The 8,892-nt window shown below is 38.2% G+C and overlaps 1 pseudogene; it reads right to left on the reverse strand.

Annotated features, from left to right (window-relative positions):
- Positions 1-105: 105 nt before the first annotated feature.
- On the reverse strand, positions 106-4,931 carry LOC127945154 (zinc transporter ZIP5-like; annotated as a pseudogene).
- Between the last annotated feature and the right edge of the window lie 3,961 nt (positions 4,932-8,892).

Consider the following 8,892-nt stretch of genomic DNA (forward strand, 5'->3'; position numbering starts at 1 on the left):
AACAATTGGATGTTATTTTGCAATAATTTCTTAATTCAGATTTTTTTTATTTTTTTTTTTTTTATTTTTTTTTATAATACAATTAACTAATATAACATTACAACCAACAGCCATAACTTTACAGTGGCTATAAATTCTTGAACACATTTGTGCTAGAAACACAAGAAAACATTGTGCTTTTTTTTTTTGTTTTTTGACAAAAAAACAACAGCCAGGTTTAAAACATCATTAAAAAAGCAAGTTGCAAGACGGAAACATATATAATAAAAGGCATACTGGCAACGCAGCATTCAACTCAAAGGACAGAATCTCTCATCAGACCATTCTTCTAGCTGAGCCCTTGAATTTTCTGTAGATGTCATCATTCAGTAAGAAGTCCAACCCAACCTCCCCTCCTATTTAAAATTAAGAAATTTAGCTTCGGTTGAGAAGTAGTTGCCCAAGGATGTGTATAAAGGAGTTCATCCCACTGTATCTCTATTTATAGGAAACCCATTTAGTTCACTTTCTTCAGAATATCCACACAATAGTTCATTATGGGATGAGATATGTCCATAATACTGCTGCTTGCATGGAAATTCTAGTGTGACATCCTGAGGATCTCATTTGGATAGTATTTATTTCCTTAGACTTCTCCCAGGCTAACAGCAATCTGGTCCTCAAAGAGGGCAATGCAAAGCATGATTGCGCCCCCTATCAGCAGGCCCAGACTCTGCAGGAGGAAGTGCTTCAGAGGACCCAGAGATCCAGCATCTCCGTGGAGCATTTCAGGCATCTATAGAAACAGAATCACAACTTTAACTTATATAAAGACATGTTAGTCAATATGACTGTTATGGAATATATTACCTTTTAAAGATAAAAATGAAGAAGTCATAGATTAACATTACTGTAATCAAAATTATTACCATGTCAGCAAGAGCAACATAAAGGAAGACCCCAGCGGTGATGGTGAGAATCCAAGGTGAGATTGTGGCCCACTGGTTCCCCAGTGCAGTTCCTGTTAAAACGCCAACAAAGCCCAGCAGAGCTGAGATGACGTTAAACACAGCCAGTCTGCGTACAGGCCAGCCTGCAGCTAACGGCACCGCCAAATCACCTGCAGACACAAGCGAAGAAATAAATATATATATATGTGCAATATTGATCTTTCATAATGAACATACATAATAGAAATGACTCAAACACACCTAACTCATGAGGAAGCTCATGACAGAAAACAGCAATGGTTGTGCTGAGTCCACCTGCCAGACTCTGAGAAAATGCAACACCTAGAGAACAAGAAAATGTTCAAGTTAATTTATTATCAGAATAAAAAATAAATGCTTTTGTTTCTAAATGAAATTTTAATCAGTTATAACTTTTATGTACCAATGGCTAGTCCGTCTGTAAGGTTATGTATCCCATCTCCCATGACCACCATCCATGCCATGCTTCTGATTCTGATTCTGATGTCCATCTTCCCTGGTCCAGGCTGCCCATGAGAATGGCCATGCCCTGCACTCTCATTCTGATTGGCTGTTGAGGTACCTATGACAGAGTTCAAATTAATTGATACGTTCCACAATCATTAATGATTTTCTTTTTGATTTGCTCTCTCATGTCTGAAAATAAACAAACCCTTCAGTGTATCCAGCTCCCTTCCAGATTGCATCATGTTTCCTTCTCTTTAAATTATGTTGACTGAAGATGGCCTGAAATCACAAACAATATTTCATCTATAGCACTTACCGGTATTACAGAATAATACTTTCTTGAAATTGTGCTTATTTATGTATTTTGTATTACTTACATGGGGCAGGAGGTGCAAGAGGGCATCTCCACATAACGTGCCCACTGCCATGCCAGCCATCGGGCACAGGAATATTTAAAGGATGCAAGGTTGAAGTAGGGGTGCCAGTCCCAGGGCAAACAGGGACGGCAAACTGATAACAAAGAGCGCCAAGGAGGCCCATCCTAGTGCTTAGACACAATGACTATGTTAACCTGCACTATCGTGAAAACATAATTGATTCTGATATCACACTTTACACACACACCTCTCAGGAAACTCTCATTGGTTTTGCTTCCCTGCAACTGTACCTCTGTGTGTCGCAGACATACTCCACTGTCAATCTGGAACAGGAGGGCAGGGCACAGGAAGGTGAAATGGGCAGGAGTGATGTGGGACGCTTGACCCAGGCCGAAGTTCCACAGAAGCTGGGTAACATTTAGACACTGCAGTAAGGGAGTTAGAAATGTGAGGGCTCTGAAATACTCCATTATGATTGGTCATTCAAAGCTTGCACTACTTCAATGTCTCCCTTATCACACTGCAGACTCACTTTCTCTTGTTTTCTACGGTGTGTATCAGTTATCAGTTTTAGTGAAAATTACCTCAGAGGACTTTAAGTGGTAATATTTCTGTACCGTTGCAATGGTAATGTCACTATTGGCCGATGGTTTTGGGCATTGTAATGGACTGTTTATTTCCTTATTAAAATTTTTCAAATATACCGTATTTTTCAGACTATAAGTCGCACCTGAGTATAAGTCGCATCAGTCCAAAAATACGGCATGACGAGGAAAAAAACATATATAAGTCGCACTGGACTATAAGTCGCATTTATTTAGAACCAAGAGAAAACATTACCGTCTACAGCCGCGAGAAGGCGCTCTATGCTGCTCAGTGTAGACTATAGGAGAACTGAACAGTATAGAGCGCCCTCTGGCGGCTGTAGACGGTAATATTTTCTCTTGGTTCATTTCTCTCGGTTCATGTCAAATTAATTTTGATAAATAAGTCGCACCTGACTATAAGTCGCAGGACTAGCCAAACTATGAAAAAAGTGTGACTTATAGTCCGGAAATACGGTAATACACAGGCAAAACAGTTAGTCCAGAGAGGCTTCCTCAGTAGTTTAACCAGCAAGATCTGATCAACCAGCATCACCAGAAGATTCATGATAGTCAACCAGCTTTGCAGGCTTTTTGCCAGAGTTTTGCAGATATACAGAATCATATCATATTCTGGCTCAGCAGGTAGACCGCCACTGAACCAGCACTAACCGGCTTAAACCAGTCTTCTCAGCAGAGACCTCTTATATGATTATTATCTCTCTCCAAAATAGATGTCTGGTGGTGTCAAAATAGAATGAGTCTGTGTACCTCGCACAGAACAGGTAAGGACAACAGATTGAATTCTACTGTCCAAAGATATCAACATGTGATAGTGAAGAGAATTCAGTGGTAGACTTTGTCCATTCGTAACACTCTTACAGGAAGTTTAGGAGTAAATACTCACATTCCCATGAAGGTGTTTCTCTGTCGGATGGTCTGGCAGCGGAGACACATTTTCTTCTAGTTTGTGTCTTAGACCAGGGTTTGGAAAATTGTCCGAGTGACCCCATTCTGCAGGAGATCCACTCATCACTGATTCAATTTGAGGTCTAGGACTGAATATTTGAATGCTTAGTCCTCCGCAAACAATAACCAGATCATCAAATAGAGTGAAATTCCTCTCTGGTTTTGTGGAGATAAAAGGTTACATATTAAAAATTTAACTTCATAGACACAAACTACAGTCAGTGTAAATACGATTGTAGAATGAAAGTGTAGGGAAGATTACAACAACGCGTTAGCCATCTTACCTTTCTTTGAGTGGAGGTTAGTTTGTGGTCCTTTGAGGATGATGATGGTCTTCGTGTGAGTGGGAATGGGTTTGGGGTTGAGAAGAATGCTTCACTCCACCAAGTCGGATCTCCAGGACACCGACCTCCCCGAGACCTAAACTGCCAAGCAGCTTCTGCAGACCCTCATAGGTCAAAGTCCCATTGTCTCCATACTGAAGGAACAGGCGTTGCAAGTAGTAGCCCTTGAAAGAAGATCAGATCTAAATGACTATTTTACCAACAGACATCATTTAAAAGGTCCACACATGGCAGTGTCTTAATGATAGTGCTTTCAACATATGAACTAAAACTACAACTCTAACCTAGTTAAATTTGATTGATTGCATCAGTCATTGTTGATACGATTTTTGCACTGGATCTCTTTGTGTTTTGTAAAACCCCTTTAAGGAATGTGGTAGATCTACTTTACCAGACATGTAGGGACGAGTAAATTGTTGATTCTCAAAGACAAGCGGCAAAAACAATCTTTGGTTACTTAAACGTTATGTTTTGACAGAATCATCCAAATGTACCTGCTCTTCAAAAGCATCCTCTAAGTGTTCTTGTGTAGATTTGACTTGTGTGCTCTCTTTCTTGTTGACCTGAACATGTGTTGCCAGTACGAGGATGGCTGGTATCATCACACAAATCATACAGTGGTAGAGCGGAAGCTTGAAGCTCAGAGTTGTCCTTTGGGAAAATAAACATGACTAATTTTAGCATGTGGGCCTCAGCATTCAATATAACACAATATTTATTAAACAAGCATTTCTTAATCAATCCCAATTACATTTATTACTAAATAAATGATGATCCATACTGTAAAAATCATGAGTGAGACCTCTTGAATACCTCACATGTTCCTTCTAGATAGAATGAGATTTAAGGGAGACAAAACTGAGACTTGCTTAAGTTTGCTCCTGCTCCTCAGATGATTCCTCTGAGAAAATAATCCTACTCTCGTGTGTTTCTCCTAAAGTCTAGAAGAAATCTCAACAATGTCTCAAATTTCCCAAGAGACCAACATATGTATTCAAAGGTCAGGTATATCTAATTACATTGCATTTCCTAGAAACATACAAAACATTCTATGCTATCTGATCAGTATATATAAATTAAAATTTAAGATTAAGACTCTCAAATCAAAAGCGTACAGAAAGCACATTTCAAAGTCAAGCAAAGTGTGACCAAAATGCTCTTAAGCCCGTTACATGATCTCCAGTATCGTCTCCGTATCCTAGTGTTTAGGAATGAAGCATGGCTCATTGTTTTATGACGAGGAGGTTAATGTTTCACCAGCAGACAGCTTTAAGCCTATTGGAGATCACATGACTGGAAAGGCATTGATCAACTTACCTCATGACTGTTTGATTTACATTCAACACATTCTCACTTTTATCCTGTCAAATGTAAGTATTGGCCCACTGCAGCCCTACTTTGGCATGCCCAAGTAAATTAATGTTGTAGAGATGACAGACAGACAGACAGATTAGAAAGATAGATAGATAGATAGATAGATAGATAGATAGATAGATAGATAGATAGATAGATAGATAGATAGATAGATAGATAGATAGATAGATAGATAGATAGATGTGTGTGTGTGTGTGCGTTTACATTTGTGACATATCAGGACAAAATTATGAATACACACCAACAAAGTCAGGACATGGGTAGATGTCAGGACGAAAATCAATGTCCTCATTTTTCTGAGCATACTACAGTGTTCTACAGCCTCAAATATATAGCTGGAGCAAAAATCTCTGTAGGCCAAAATTGTCACAATTTTTTGAAATCATCTGTGTAAGTGTGTATCACATTTTTGCTCACTCACTGATACGCCAACTATGGGACGTGTGAGGTACTGCGCTAAACGTTTACACACACCGGAAGTGACATCAACATTTCACCTAATAAAAAATCAGTTAGGAAATCGAAATACCTCACTATCTTGCCAGTGGTTGAATATAAATATATAGTGCGTCTGCCAGCACTAACACCAGAGTAACACAGTAAACAGTTCTAAAGAAATACAATTATCTGACTTGATATTTGGATGAATGTTGTTACAAGCTAGCTCACGTTAGCAGACTTTTGCTAGCTCAAGAGTCTCTACACAAGCTGGCTAAATGCATAGCTAACCACATCCACTGAGCCAGTTATGTATCGGGGTGGGCGATCTGGCGATTTTATATCATGAACGATCTTGAAGACGTCCACAATCTACTTTTCAAGCGAATAGTAGAAATCGCGATCTTTTTTGTCCTCGTAATAGCGGGACTTTTATTTTGAAGGCGCGGAGACCGCCTGATCACACAGCTCACAGCCTTTGTGTTTAATAGTGTACGGTCTCTGTTTAATAGTCAAATCATATACATTATTAGATAAATCTGTCAACATTTAATTTCACATACCTTGCAGATATAATCGAAAGCAGCTGTCAGATATTCTGAAGTGTGCATTAGTAGCCTGTATGAAGGTGATTACTGTGAGTGACGTACAGTCCGAGTGAATTAGTTCAGCTTCCCTAAACACGATCCACAAACTCAACCCTTGATCTAAACTAAGCGCTATATTCATTGTGTGCTGAATCTAAATCTAGTCTTGCCTCGTCTGTATTCGAAAAAAAAAAACGTGTTTCCCAGTGCTTACAAACTTACTGAATGTCCTAGTTGGCTTTTATTCGATTATAATTTTTTAAAAACAATTTCTTTATATGTGAAAAATACTATATTATTAATATTATGGATGCAGAATCAAAAAGTTAGAAAGTTACAACCTAAAATAAGTATTATATATATATATATATATATATATATATATATATATATATATATATATAAATGTGTGTGTGTATGTATGTGTATATATATATATATATATATATATATATATATATATATATATATATATATATATATACACACACACACACACACAGTGGCTTGCAAATGTATTCAAAATGTACCCCCTTGATGTTTCCACGTTATGTTCCTGCCTTATGTAAAACTGCTTTAAATTACTTTTTTCCATATCAATCTTTTTTTAAAAAAACATAGTTAAGTACATAAAAACATAAATAGACTAAATACAAAACCGATTCCAAAAAAGTTGGGACACTGTACAAATTGTAGTAAAAAAGGATGGAATAATTGACAAATCTCAAACTTAAGAATATAGATAACATATCAAATGATGAAAGTGAGACATTTTGAAATGTCATGCCAAATATTGGCTCATTTTGGAATTCATGAGAGCTACACATTCCAAAAAAGTTGGGACAACATATGCTCCCATCCAGACGTCGTCTCTTTAAGGAAGGACCTTGCATTTTCCAACATGACAATGCCAGACCACATACTGCATCAATTACAACATAATGGCTGCGTAGAAGAAGGATCCGGGTACTGAAATGACCAGCTTGCAGTCCAGATCTTTCACCTATAGAAAACATTTAGTGCATCATAAAGAGGAAGATGCGACAAAGAAGACCTAAGACTAGAAGCCTGTATTAGACAAGAATGGGACACATTCCTATTCCTAAACTTGAGCAACTTGTCTCCTCAGTCCCCAGACGTTTGCAGACTGTTATAAAAAGAAGAGGGGATGCCACACAGTGTAAACATGGCCTTGTCCCAACTTTTTTGAGACGTGTTGATGCCATGAAATTTAAAATCTTTTCCCCTTAAAATTATACATTTTCTCAGTTTAAACATTTTATATGTCATATATGTTGTATTCTGAATAAAATATTGAAATTTGAAACTTCACATCATTGCATTCTGTTTTTATTCACAATTTGTACAGTATCCCAACTTTTTTGGAATTGAAATTTTGTGGTTTGTTTTTAGCTGGAACACTTTTACAGCCTCAAGTCTTTTTTTATTAAATGCAACAAGCTTTTCTCATCATCATTTGGCAGTTATCTGTTATTCTTCACCTCTCAAGCTCTGTCAGGTTGGATGAGGGCAGATGCAGATTTTCAGGTTTCTCCAGAAATGTTTGATTGGGATTAATCCCAGGCTCTGGCTGGCTACTCAAGCACATTCACAGAGTTGTCTATAAGTGAACGATCTGTCAAGTCTGAGCTTCTGGATTCTCTGGACTAGGCTTTCATTAAGGCTATCTCTATACAGTATTGTTCAAAATAATAGCAGTACAATGTGACTAACCAGAATAATCAAGGTTTTTCGTATATTTTTTTTATTGCTACGTGGCAAACAAGTTACCAGTAGGTTCAGTAGATTGTCAGAAAACAAATGAGACCCAGCATTCATGATATGCACGCTCTTAAGGCTGTGCAATTGGGCAATTAGTTGAATTAGTTGAAAGGGGTGTGTTCAAAAAAATAGCAGTGTGGCATTCAATCACTGAGGTCATCAATTTTGTGAAGAAACAGGTGTGAATCAGGTGGCCCCTATTTAAGGATGAAGCCAACACTTGTTGAACATGCATTTGAAAGCTGAGGAAAATGGGTCGTTCAAGCCTTTGTCAGAAGAACAGCGTACTTTGATTAAAAAGTTGATTAGAGAGGGGAAAACCTATAAAGAGGTGCAAAAAATGATAGGCTGTTCAGCTAAAATGATCTCCAATGCCTTAAAATGGAGAGCAAAACCAGAGAGACGTGGAAGAAAACGGAAGACAACCATCAAAATGGATAGAAGAATAACCAGAATGGCAAAGGCTCAGCCAATGATCACCTCCAGGATGATCAAAGACAGTCTGGAGTTACCTGTAAGTACTGTGACAGTTAGAAGACGTCTGTGTGAAGCTAATCTATTTTCAAGAATCCCCCGCAAAGTCCCTCTGTTAAAAAAAAGGCATGTGCAGAAGAGGTTACAATTTGCCAAAGAACACATCAACTGGCCTAAAGAGAAATGGAGGAACATTTTGTGGACTGATGAGAGTAAAATTGTTCTTTTTGGGTCCAAGGGCCACAGGCAGTTTGTGAGACGACCCCCAAACTCTGAATTCAAGCCACAGTACACAGTGAAGACAGTGAAGCATGGAGGTGCAAGCATCATGATATGGGCATGTTTCTCCTACTATGGTGTTGGGCCTATTTATCACATACCAGGGATCATGGATCAGTTTGCATATGTTAAAATACTTGAAGAGGTCATGTTGCCCTATGCTGAAGAGGACATGCCCTTGAAATGGTTGTTTCAACAAGACAATGACCCAAAACACACTAGTAAACGGGCAAAGTCTTGGTTCCAAACCAACAAAATTAATGTTATGG

The sequence above is a fragment of the Carassius gibelio genome, chromosome A23, assembly GCF_023724105.1.
Source record: "Carassius gibelio isolate Cgi1373 ecotype wild population from Czech Republic chromosome A23, carGib1.2-hapl.c, whole genome shotgun sequence".
Taxonomy (NCBI): domain Eukaryota; kingdom Metazoa; phylum Chordata; class Actinopteri; order Cypriniformes; family Cyprinidae; genus Carassius; species Carassius gibelio.